The following is an 11,212-nucleotide window of genomic DNA, read 5'->3' as shown; positions in this document are numbered from 1 at the left end:
AATTGTTTCTCGGAGAGAAGCAGAAGAGTTTGATTTGCCAGCTCAATGACAGTGTGATGTCTTTCTCTGACTCGGGGACCTCTGATTCACTGTGTGCAAAAGAACACACAACCTCGAGCCACATGTCACGCCGTCTTGTGTTAGGTCTCTCTGGGACGAAATCAACTTTCTTTTTTAAAGAAAGACGGTTTGAAAACTGAACGAGAACCTGTCCTGATCACAGTCTATGGGGAAGGTGCTGATCCGTTACAGGAGCTAGACTTTCTCACCTAAGATGTACTTGGTAGTCAAGGTAAGAAACACAGGCTGTGTAATGGATGGACCAAAGTATGAATTATTCACAACACTGTTCTTCCACTGATTTGCAGATAACCTTTAGTGATATAAAAATTACATTTGCATGAGATCAGAGAGGCTTTTATCTAGTCATTTCACTGGAAATTGTTTTATTTATTTCATTTACTTAAAAAGGGTTTCATGTGTTTTCCAGCCACATGAAACTATTTTATAATACAGTTAAGTAACTGTTAATGTCTGTTGTTGCGAAAAATGTTTTATATATATAAAATTTGAAGTAAAATTGCAATTTAACCTTAAAATCGGGCCTCTGTCTCTTTAAGAAGCTCCTGCTCTTTTTGAAACTCCGCCTCCAGGAAGTCACCACAACATGGCTCCTCTGTTAACCCTTTAAGAACGTTTTTGCCAGCGTTGCACTGAGAAGCAGCTCCTATAATGAGCTCAGCAGAATGCAATTCCACCAGAGTGTTTGCTAACTGCTGCTGGCTAGTCTGAAGGAGCCGAGTTTGGGAGTCGATTTTGGGAATTTAATTATAACATGATGTAAAGCTCAGAAAAGCTTTAAATTGATCCAAAATATGATTTTAATTAAGCGAAACACGTGGACTGTGTGCTATATAGGCATCATTAAAGGACAACTTTAGCAAAAGAAATTAAGCTTCTTTTATCTGCTAAATTTGATCACTGCTAGTTTTAAGTTTAAGCATCAAGCCTATAAAGTTCAGAACAAAATAAAATAAAACTAAGACGTTCCTGAACTTATCACATAAAAATGAATTAGGTCGCAGCAAAACATAATAAAGCAGAGAAAACTAACAGGATTTGGGCATCTAGACTAAAGACATAGGCTAAAAACATAATCTATATTGATTTCAAACAACATAAATATGATATCCTATTCCTTACTCTGTGCTCTACAGTAAGTTTTTTCACCTCTCGATCCAATAGTATAGGATAAATACATCCTATACCTATCGATTAAAGTCAAATCAGGTTTATTTATACACAGCACATTTCAGAAACAAGGTAAGACCATGTGATTTCCCGTCATCAAAACATACAGTTAGCAATTTTGAAACAAGCAATAAACATTACATTTTGTCAAAAACATCAAGCAAATACACATCAAATATCAATGTTAAACTGACTTCCACTCAAAGGCAGCTCTAGCAGGCGGTGATTTAGGTTATTGTTCTGTAACAATTAAATAAAACGGAGGCTTAAGAGGCTCAGTGTTAGACATCCAGCAAAATAAAACAAAACGATCATTAGAAAGTTAAAGATCCGCCGTCAGTGGGACACCAAACACAACTCGGTTCAGCTCTCTGCTAACGGCCCCGAAAAGCATCGAGTTCATTTCGGGTGCGTTTGCTCACACGTCTAATCACCCTCGCGTCTCTGTTTCCATGGCGAAGACGCCTACGAAAGTGGCTTATGAGAGTTGATGTGAGCAAACAACAAATGACAATGACCTCAGTGACACAGAGACACTGTGAAACTGAGATTAAAGCCATTCATTAACAGAACCCGTCGTTAGGCAGTGAGGCTCTTTTATCAAGTCATAATCTCAGCTAGAAGAACTACTGATTCATTTGATTATTATTATTAGATTGGTAACTTGCTGGTAGCACTTCGTAGATAAGCAGTCTGCTGTCTGGCGGTTCATACCTGTGACCCAGCCTCCACCCTTAATGAACGAGGTGGGGCAGCACCAGGCAGTGTAGGAATCATGCTGCGGGTTTGGATATGGTTTATTTCAGAAGCCTTGAGGGATTTTCAGACATCACATTTTGTATCCTTCTTTTGATTATTTTTTTCTCCTTTCCCAATGTGTATTACTTTATTCCCTAAACATTGTATGTCTTTCTATTGACCCAGTTGTTGTTACTCCCTCTAAAGCGATGGGTCCAGATTCTCGTGTGAGATTCTTATGTGGTGTTTGTGTTTTGATTTTTCTTCTTGCGTTTGTTTTGTGATTTCTCAAGAGCTGTTCATTATTGTTGTTGTGGTCTTGCCGTACAGGTTGGATCCTAGCATGTCAGTTCCTTGATTAATTGTCGCGTTTCTGTTCTCTAGGCGTTTTGGTTTAGAATCTTTTGCTGATTTTGACTTTTTCCCCTTTTGGTTTCTAGATATTTTGTATTCAGTTCAGGTCTTTTTGTGTTTATTAGTCTCTTTCCTTCCATTGCTCTCTTTTTGTTTTTTTTCTCTTAGGTTAGGGCTGTTGCTTTTTTTTCTTCCCCACCATCACGTCTGCAACCGAGTCCTCCAGCAACTGCTCACTATGTGATTAATACAAGGCAATCATGATTGTTTCTCAATTTTCTTAAATATTTTTCTGACATGTAACCGCATTTTCTCCTTAATAAATTAGAAATCAAATAGAATTTTGTTAAAAATGCAGTTCACATGTTTATAAAACAGCATTTCCTGACACCACTGTGATGTTGTTTTAGGCTCATTCAGGGCACAACTAATCTGGATTTACACTAAGTGAAGATGCCAGCGGTGTTACCTGCTTATAACCTTCACAAACTCACTTTAAAAGCATCGAGCCATCGCCTTCTGCAGCTCCCGACAAATTAAAAATAACAATTTGTTTTCATCTTATTTTTCAGATTAAATGAAGAGACAGTGACTTTTTGTTGTTGTTGTTTTGTTTCCCAGACTCATTAAACTCTCCCTTCCTTTTGGCTCTGGGTGTTAAAGGTCCTGTAAACACCGACACCTTCCTTCCCCCGTCTACGCAGCCTTCACACTACGGCGAGTTGCAAAAACCCGTCATCCTCTGACGTCTTTCTTTTAAACAGAAAAGCCTCGATGTCTTTTATTTTGGAAGCCGCGGCGTTCCTGCTCACATCCTTTGGATCCATGTCTTGCATTCCAAACAAGCAGTGTTTTATGGCCGCTGGTGTCGGCGGTGGGGAAAAGCCAAAATCCAGACCCCGTCTGCTGAAGCCATTAGGCCGTTGACGGACGGCCTCTGAAATGTTTTACTGTCACAGGCCCGGTGCCCAGGAACTCCCTCCACCTCTCCCACGTCGACCCCCTTCTGACTGTTCACACACACTCGCACACGCACGCAAACAAGCAAACCGTAGCGCAGCTGCGTGCGGAAAATGTGTCCCAATGATACTTTGTTGGCTTTGTGTCACGTGTACATATATGTATATATTTAAAAAAACAAACAACAACAAAAAAAACAACTTAATTGCTGTCAGCACCTTCAAATCTAAAAGCTACAAATGCCACTCCCCCACCTCCAAAACATTATTTATGTAGCATCTCTACTTTGACCAGAGGAGAGCTTTGCGACCCTGAACCAACGCGGCAAATTGAAGGATCGGTTCCCACGAGCGGGCATCTGGGAGAGGTGTGGGGTAGGGGTCGGAGGTCACGTCGCTGACCACTCAGAATTAATGGCGTGCCCATCTTCCGAGCGAGCGGCGTGGAAATCAGAGCTTTAAACGCTTTCGCAGAGAGCCGCTTGCCCGCCTCTAATCCTCCGGCCGCAGGGGCCGGGTTGAGCGCAAACACATGCATACCTACAAATTGGTGGTGATTTGCAGCTTATGTAAAAAAAAATAAATAAATAAAATCCTCAGCGTAAAACGTGACTCACTCGTGTTGACAAGCAAAGAAACAGCGCCGAGGCAGTTAAAATTCGAGCGGCGCAGCATCTGCAAGCACTACAGCGGCCGTTGTTAATTGAGATCGCGGAGGCGCCCCACGGTGACGCATGCCTTCCTGGAAGGCTCGTCCATTAAAAACAACAAATTTTCTTCCAGTAAAAATACCAAAGTTTTTACTCAAACATGATTTAGCAGTTTGAGGTTAGCACAAGGAGGCCTGGTGATTTAGAGCTACTAGATTAGGAATGATTGCTACAATGAATGTAATGAATAGGGGTAATGGAGGAGGGTGAGTAGTGTTCAACTTAAATCCTATCACTCTCTAAAAAGGTTCCAAAACAGTCATTCTCAGCTGACTTGTCGTGGCTGGGGCTCCAGTGTTTGCGATACTAAACAGGCTCCAGATGTTGAAAAAGAGCAGAGGGCGATGGAGCGAGAGGCCTGACAGCAGGCGGGAGACACCGCTGGGGCCCCTCCGGACCCCACAGGGGGACGTGACGAACCGCCGGGTAACATCCGTCTCCGTCTTTCAACGGAGAGTCTCCCTTTCGCCACGCTGCAATGGGTCGTCGAAGCCCTTCCCGTCAGCATTCCTCCTCTCTGTCGCACACCGCTTCTGTCCATTTGACTCTCTCCGTCGTAGAGATTTTTTTCCTCTAGTCTCTTGCTTTATTCTGTGTTTCGTCCCCCTTCCTCTCTCTCTCTCTCTCTTTCAGCTTGGAGTTCTTCTCTCCACCTCTTCACAGGCAGGCCTCTGTCTCTGCAATACAAGAAAGATTTATTTGCTGGAAACATAAATGCAAATGAATGCAGGAGGAAAGTTTATTCTCACTCAAAGAACCGACTTGTTTTTTTCTTTCCTGGAGCTCTTGACTTGCCTTTATCGGCTGTTTTCCTTCCGCTCCTGGTACATTTAGACCAAAGCTCTGAACTGTTTGAGAAGCCTGAAATCAAATCAGTCTAAGTGTTTCTTTGTGTGTGTGCGTGTGAGCATTTGACATTTATGTCTAAGTGAGACAAATATAGTAAAACGGGATGCTGCTATGTTTATATACACAATGAATTTTTCCATCAGAGGGATTGATCTGTGCAGTCACACTCACAGCTGCAGCTGGAAAACTGTGCGACGCTGCCACCTACAGAGACAGAGAGCAATGTTCCCACAGAATCCGTCTCTCTTGCTCTGTTTTGCCCCCCAAACCCTCCGTTCAATATTTCTTTTAGTTTTTTAATGAACATGGATCAATAAATGTGGACTCCTCCGACAACAAATTGTTTTCCAAATTTGACTGAACAGACGAAATAAATTCAGGATGTAAACGAGTTTAGTGAGTTTTCAGTCATTGCCTGTGATGGTTTAAGATTATTTGTCTCGGTGTGATCTGTAAAATAATATCTCACCAATTGGACTTACAACTTTGGATTTGAGGCTGTAGACTGAAAAATTTAATTCCCGATTAACATATTAGAAGACTTGTGAACATATTTTACATAGTTTATTTTATTTTTTTGAAATGACAGAAATTAAGTCAGCTTAATTTTAACATTGCAAAGATTTCCAAAAGTCACTCTTTTAAGCATAAAGCCTACAGACATTTTTATTTTATTTGTAGTTTTGCAGATGTAGACTCTAAAGTGTTATAAGAAAAGGAAGTAAAGGACAAACATTTACGAACCCGATGCGTTACTTTATAACCTAAAGTTATTTCTGAGCTTTTCCAACACTTTATTATGTTGCCACATTTGTTAACTTCTCTAAAAATGTTTCAAGTGGATCTACAAATGAAGTTATAAAGTAATTTTTGTTCAACGTCAAGCTTTGTAATGTACATGTATTGGATCATCTACAACACAGAAACATTGTTGTTACATTATATGTATATTATATATGTTTTATATTCTATCCTTGTGTGAATCTGTTTGTTGTTATTGCCTGTCGCATTGCTGCAGTTACACAGAAATGTACCCATTGTGGGACAATAATATTTCTATTCTATTGTGTGATGTGAAACTCCACACACATTCAAACAGATTCCAGCTAAATTAACAGGAAAAACTATTGGGCTGCCCCCAATGTTGGAGAAGCTTCACACATTCAGCATGGCTGGTTGAGTGAATCTTCGTTGGCGCAGACAGAGTGTCTGCACTGCTTAGCAAGAAATCAGGTTTTTAGCACAAATGCAAGTGGTATGCAGTAGTGGCCAGTCAGTGTGCTCCGTAGTAAGTTGTAATGATCAAACCACAACATTTTTCAACACATTCCAACCATCTATGGGAGTGGCTCAAATAATGGATCATCAGATGCATCGAGTTCACATGCTGTTGAAATGTACAGCAGGTATGCCAAAAGTGAAACGGCTTCATTGCGTCGATAATTTCAGACATCCCACTTGAGGCCTGCGTGACGTCTGTGTGCTTGAGTGCATCTCTGCCGGGTTAGCGCTCTTTGATTGACGCCAGCATTTAGAAAAGGTTGCAGCTCATGAAATCCACGGTCTCCCGACCTGCAGCGCATGGCCGGACAGGGGGCTTGATTGAACGCTTCTTTTCCTTCTCAATCCCACCTGATTACTTCGCTGGCTCTCTCCGACCCAGCATCGGCGCAAGTCAGTCAGGCCCATTGTGACTAAGAGACTTCAATCAGAGGGGGCAGCCAGTGCCGTAATGACTTCCATCGCTTTGAGGAAATAGGACCATTTTTATTATTTTTTTTCATGGTTTTTGACTTTGCAGCATGTGGGGACACACTTTACACACATTGGCTCACAAGTACTCACACACTTTTAGGAGACTTTTATCCATCTAAGGCTTCTTCATATTCCTCCTTTCCATTTCCCAGAAAGCTACCTTTGAATGCAGAAGCAAAGTACGAAGAAAAACAGGCTGCAAAGTGAAGCCGCTGGCATGTTTTTCATTTCCTCCTCACTCTCAAATCCATCCAATTATCCACAAGAGCCAGAGACACATCAACCCCCTGCAGACCATCCCGCAAACTCTGGGGGTTTTAGTCAGGAGCAGTAAATATAACCTTTCAAAGTTAGCCAAGCTGATTTCATACATAAACCGCCCGTTAAAGTCTTCTGCACGTTGCAAGTGACGAGAATCGCCATCCAAGGTATGTCCAGGAGACGCGACCAAACAGCAGGATGAGTTGCAGTGCATCATATCTCCGACTGACAAATATTTTTACATACCAACATTCACGGTCGGCTGGGGCTCGCGTTGTGTTGGTGGTCAGAGCGGAGACTGTTTACGGTCACGGTAAACTACTGACGGTCATGTACGCAGTCATCAAAAGATGTCGAGGCTATCCAAGGAAGTTTGTGTGGCTTCAAAAAAAAACCTCGAGACCAGATGTTCGCAGAGTAGGAGGAGGCGGAAAGACAAATATTAGTCTACTGGAAAGCTCGGAGGAGGGGCGGCTTTGGGTATAAGAAACATAAACTGGGACACTGAAATTTGGGAAATGAGGAGAAAAAAAAGGGGCTTTTAGGAAGAAAGTCTGGGTCAGAATACCCGAGTCAGCAGGTTGAAACACTTCAGCTGGGGGCAAACGAATATGTCAACCCGTTGCTGTTACCGCTAAAAGAGCGCAGGAGGGTGTAATGTCTTTATCTGCAACCTTTTGTCTTTAACTTTTACGCAGCATAAAAAAAAAAGTCAATTCAAAGTTGTTTCTGTGCTTGAGAAGAAAAAAAACACAACAAAGTCAGACGTAGAAGGAATTTTATAACTGAATTCACTTTAACTAATAGTAAAAATAATAAAGCAGAAATAAACAAATTGGTCATAGCAGGAAATGTGTTGATTTGAGTGACATGTCTAGAAATAAAGGGAATGTGATTAATAAACGCTCTGGTCGAAGTAGGTTAGGACGCCTCTTACTAAAAAACTGAAACACTCATTTTGTTGATGGATTAATGAAACTTTGCCGTAATCTGTCAGGCATTACAACCCATATACACAGTTTTACTCTTTGTTTCCTTGACATGATTAGCTTCCAGTACACGGTAACCACTAGAACCTTAATTAACTGAACTGAATAAATCAGCAGGATAGAGTATACTTTCTTTAATGGCTAGAAAATGTAAAAAGCCCTTAATAGTTTGTTAGATTTGCAAGATGCAGGAAATGGAAATGAAAATGTACAACTGTTCCTTAATGTTGAATCTGACTGCGCTGATTTATTTCAACGTTGGCTGCATTTCAGCAAAAGTTGCTTGCCTCGATGAATCATAATCTTAATGGACATAAATGTTAAGAAAAGGCTGACTGAGTTGACCAAGGTTGCGTGGAGTTGGACTTGCTTGAAAAAATCTGGACTCCCGTCAGAATACTGAGACCTTAGGTGTGTAAAAGCGACTTTCTCTGATGTCGTAACAGGCAGCGTTTCCCCATATGTACAGCTTTGCACTGCACAAGCTGCAAAAAAAAAACAACATAAAAAAGAAAAACAGAGGGACTATAAAATCAGGAACAGAAAAACGGGATGCAGAAAGGAAAGAAGACAATGTGAAAAAACAGGTGAAAACAGGGAATCCGATGCTGAAAGGTAGAAAGTCAGGAGTTTGAGTGACAGACCAGGTGAAACACTTGAGGATAATGAAGAGTGGTGAGCAAGAATACCATGGAAACGGCCAGGAGGCAGACTACTGACACGAGAGAAACTAAGGCGAGCATAATAAGACAGGAAAGGAACACTAACCTAAGAAAACTAAAAAGAAAAAAACAAAACAATGCACAATTATTCAAGTATTTTATTTAAATTATGATGATTTTCCTCTCTCAGCTAATGAAAGCAAGAAAATTTGAACTTACAATGTTACATTACAATAAAATAAAGTCATACAAATGAGAGAATAAAACAGTTATTTGTCTATTGAAAAGTGAAAAGCGTACAATAATTATTCAATTCCAGATTTTTGAACGTATTGTCGGTTCTGCCTGGATCCGGTGTTTAATTGTCCTCGACGCCACGTCTGCGGTCGGCATCGGCTTCTGGCCTACATGCAGATTTTTCTTCCGTGTCGAGATCCGTTCTGCAGGTACCGGCGCCGGTCGTGTCCAGAGACGAGCCTCCGGTCAGGTGAGCCGGCCTCTCTCTCTGTCTGTCTGTCAAAAGCTCCGAGTAGTAAACGACTCTGAATTTAATTGGCAAATAAAAGGGACAGGCTGTCACGGGGTAATTCACCATGTCAGGGCAAATCGAATTATCCCCGAGGTGCAGATGGCGGTGTATCCATTACTACAGCTGACCTGGTACTTGTTATCTGCGGCCTCCTGATTTCCCCTCCTCTGACTGAGGTGGGAGAAAGTGGGTGGAAAGGCAACAATAAAATAATCACTGACTAATTAGAAGCGACTTTTAACGGCGTCGCTTCGTTCACGGCAGGAAGGTGTTCCTGACGTCCAGGTGAAAGAAATGGAAGAGAACCGAATAATTCAGGGATAACCGCTAACTTAATTAGTGGCACATTCACATTGTAGCAATATTAAAGAGCTTTCATGCATACAGAGATACTTTCTTTCTTGGTTAAACCTCACCAAACAGCTCCAGTGAGAAAATGACTGTTTCCATCAAAATAAATCCAGTTTCTTTATGTTTTATTACGTTTTCTTCAGTTCTTGAGCTGACATGCCACCGCTTTGCCCACATGATCATGTTTTTTTTTTATTATTATTATTATAATACATAGCTGGATAGATTGAAAAGATGCATGCAAAGCTTACCTAAATGAAAACGCTGACATGCTTATGTTGCACAATATAATGCAGGGCGATTTACTTTTGTTGTTGGCAGAAAAGACACAACGGATGAGCTAAAATATTTGTTTAAATTATGTTGATGAAAATATTCAAAAGATCGTCACAGCGACCTGACAAAAGCATAATCTAAGGTAAGTAAAAACTTAGTAACATTGTTATGGAGCTCTATGGTAGACCAACACATTAAGTTTTTTTATTTACTTTAATTTACACAAAGCCTGAAAAGCGTTGTGGGATTTCTGCCCCCGATACCACTAAATAAAACGCAACACACCCACCTCCCAACAGAAGCCACATAAAAAGTAAATAGAGTACAAAATGTGTCAAAAATTTAACCTTAGCGTAAACGTAGCTGCTGTGTGAAGACCCCAGAGGTTTGTTAGAGGAATATTAGGAAACAAATATTATGGAAACCTGGGAACACTGAAGACAGGTTGCGTTTATAGTAGAGTTCGGTTATAAAATAATAGTTAAGCTTCAATCCTGGGGAGAAAAAAAACAAACAAACAAAAGAAAACAAAAAAAACAGACAAATCCCAAAACTTTCACCAGCAACTGCTGCAAAGTGTGGTACCACAGAATCGACTCGGATTCTGGAAACAAATGCACGCCACACTTTTGAGATTTTTGTTTCATAAACCGTTTCTATAAACCAGGAATCATTTTGGTAATACCCAGTTTTGTACTGTTTAAGTTGGTCTACCATAAAATATCTCCAAAAAACTCTACATTGAAGTTTGTTTTTTGTAAACGTGACAAAAATTGAGGGGAAAAAAATAAATAAAAAAAATAAATAAGTGGTTGTGTTGCTTGAATACGTTGCAAAGAACAAATAATCTACCAGTGCTGGAGGGTGTTAGGGATTGACAGTATGGAGGAGAAGGTATTTTTCTAGCCTGAGCTACTACATGACTTTGCCAGCGTCCTTGCTGTCTTTTTTGGATCATATTATGCCTTCAATCTGGAGTATCAGGAGTCAGCATCCACCACCCTGGAGATGGTACAACGGTAAGTACTCTACACAAAGCCATAGCTGATTGCTGTATTGTAAATCTTCATTTAAAAAAATACAATTAATATATTTTATTTCTGTTAAAAGATTCTTTGTGTGGATCAATCCAGATGTTGGTACCAAATGCACAGCCAAAGTCGGCACAAGCCGCAAGACGGAAAGTCTTGTTAAGAGGAAAGTAGTCAGTGTCAACTCCCGGATCACCACCTTCCTCAAACGACTCGCTGAATTTGAATGGAGGACTTCAACTGCACAGTGGCGCAGTTGGTAGAGCTGTTGCCTTGCAGCAAGAAGGTCCTGGGTTCGATTCCTATGGTACTTTGAAACAGTGATCCATGCATTTGTAACCACACGGCTGGATTACTGTAATGCACGTTATACAGCAGTCAATGATTTATATATTTCCCAGCTTCAGAGGGTACAAAAAACGTCTTTTAACAGGTACACGAAAATGGAACCTTATTTCCCCTATTTTAGCTCCCTTACACTGGTTGCCAGTACATTT

The 11,212-nt window shown here is 40.8% G+C and overlaps 1 long non-coding RNA gene across 1 annotated transcript; it reads right to left on the bottom strand.

Annotated features, from left to right (window-relative positions):
* Nucleotides 1–1,275: 1,275 nt before the first annotated feature.
* On the bottom strand, nt 1,276–7,461 carry LOC122838472. The gene is made up of 2 exons (XR_006371898.1): nt 7,124–7,461; nt 1,276–4,689 (listed from the first exon to the last, which is right to left on the bottom strand). It is a non-coding gene; the product is annotated as an uncharacterized LOC122838472 (long non-coding RNA).
* Between the last annotated feature and the right edge of the window lie 3,751 nt (nt 7,462–11,212).

Source organism: Gambusia affinis, linkage group LG10, assembly GCF_019740435.1.
Source record: "Gambusia affinis linkage group LG10, SWU_Gaff_1.0, whole genome shotgun sequence".
Classification (NCBI taxonomy): Eukaryota; Metazoa; Chordata; class Actinopteri; order Cyprinodontiformes; family Poeciliidae; genus Gambusia; species Gambusia affinis.
Note: the sequence above shows the minus strand (reverse complement) of the source record. Positions and strands in the feature narration are given on the sequence as shown.